Source organism: Nerophis ophidion, linkage group LG10 (genome assembly GCF_033978795.1).
Source record: "Nerophis ophidion isolate RoL-2023_Sa linkage group LG10, RoL_Noph_v1.0, whole genome shotgun sequence".
Taxonomy (NCBI): domain Eukaryota; kingdom Metazoa; phylum Chordata; class Actinopteri; order Syngnathiformes; family Syngnathidae; genus Nerophis; species Nerophis ophidion.
Window position 1 is genome coordinate 45,326,659 of NC_084620.1, and position 2,045 is coordinate 45,328,703.

General features: G+C 36.2%; 1 long non-coding RNA gene across 1 annotated transcript; it reads left to right on the forward strand.

Annotated features, from left to right (window-relative positions):
• The first annotated feature begins 933 nt into the window (after positions 1-933).
• On the forward strand, positions 934-1,475 carry LOC133559912 (uncharacterized). The gene is made up of 2 exons (XR_009808330.1): positions 934-1,267; positions 1,326-1,475. It is a non-coding gene; the product is annotated as an uncharacterized LOC133559912 (long non-coding RNA).
• The last annotated feature ends 570 nt before the right edge of the window (positions 1,476-2,045 follow it).

Here is a 2,045-nt window from a genome sequence, read left to right on the forward strand (position 1 = left end):
ACTTACCACAACACAATTCATCCTCTAATTCAGAACGTTGTTTTTTTTTAGAACATCCTCATAATCTGTTTATGCAATCAAAGTTGTTCAAATTTGATGACCTTGTTAAATATAATACATTAATGATCTTATTTAAAGCATTTAACAAAGTATTGCCGCCTGATCTACAACGTTTTTTTGTAAGAGGAGTGCAGGCTTATAACTTGAGAGGCTTTTGGATATATCTCATTGCCGAAAGCTTAAACCACTCGTAAATGTTTCTGTGTGTTTGTATGCGGAGTAAAACTATGGAACAAACTGGACTTACAACACAAGCAATGCCAAACTATTAATCGATTTCAATTGTTATACAAACATTGGGTTGGGTTGAAATATAGAGATGATGGTCTTTAATTTGACCTGCTGTTGTACTCTTGTCTCAAAGTGTTAACATGTGCTCAATGTTTCCTTACCATTATTGCCATGTTGTCTATTACCATTGTTGGTATATTCATTCGACTTAGACTTAGACTTAGACAAACTTTAATGATCCACAAGGGAAAATGTTCAACACAGTAGTTCAGTTACAATGATGGAGTGTAAGGATGGAAATGACAATAAAGGTATAAATAGACTAGATACAGCAATATAAAATATAACATATCTGCGAATATATACAATGTATACTTAATATGTGTACAATATATTATATATACAGATATATTATGCCTATAACATATATACAATATATACCAATTACCATGTACAATATTACAGTATATGTGGCAGCCCCAGCATAAAATAGAATAGAGAGTAGATCCAGCAGAAAATAGAATATAGACATTAAAAACAAAGTAGCTGACATAGAAGCTGTCAGGTAATGGACGGATATTATCTATTGCTGTATAGGGGAGTGATTATACAGCTGGATGGAGTGCGGAATGAAGGAGTTCTTGAATCGCACAGTGCGGGAACGAAGCTGAAGGAGCCTGTTGGAGTATGAACTCCGCTGGAGTATGAACTCCGCTGTCCCTCAATTGTCTGGTGGAGTGGGGGAGCAGGATTGCAGTGTTTCTGACAGGTCAGGCATCTATTTGTGGTGGTGTGGTCGGCCGCCGGGGGAGGTGGCAGCGGCGGCGATGACCAAGAAGAACACCGGAGTTGGAATATAATTACATATTTATATGCCGGCCTGAATCGGGCGGTGGAGGCATGTGGAGAGGGGCGTGTCCTACGCGCCCCGTGCGGGCGGAGCATGTGCGGCAGCCGGTCGTGAAGCAGCAATCAGGTGAGCAGATACCTCAGCTGGGACGAGTTATGTAATCACCTGTTTCCTTTATCAGCAGCGTTGGAAACCATGAGCGGGGCTGGCAAACTGGGAGTGAGAGCCAGACGGAAGAGCCCGCTGTTCAGCGTGAAGAGACAGAAGCTGAGAAGCTGAAAAGGAACTCTGAACGATAAACTGTTGTAAAAATAATAAAAGAGTGTAACCCACTGAGCCAAGGTGTGGTGTTTCCTGCAAAGGAACAGAGAATCGAGGTCGGAGATCGCCACACTGGACAATTATGCTTACATATTGTACATTACCTTTTGCATTATGTTCATTTATTTTATTATGTATTGTCAACCTTTTACTCTTTTTTTGTCATTGCCTGAGATAAATGAAAAAAAAATAATGAATAACACTGACAATTCTTATTAATACATTGTTATTTACAGATACACACAGACATTTATTATGTATATATTGTTATTTACAAATAAACACTGACATTTATTAATGATATATTGTTATTTAAAGATACACACAGACATTTTTTATTTATATATTTTTATTTACAGATAAACACTGACATTTATTATTTATATATTATTTACAGATACACACAGACGTGTATTATTGATGTATTGTTATTTACAGATAAGCACTGACATTTATTATTTATATATTTAAGGATACACAGACATTTTTTATTTATATATTGTTATTTACAGATAAACACTGACATTATTGATACATTGTTATTTACAAATAAACACTGACATTTATTATTTATATATTGTCA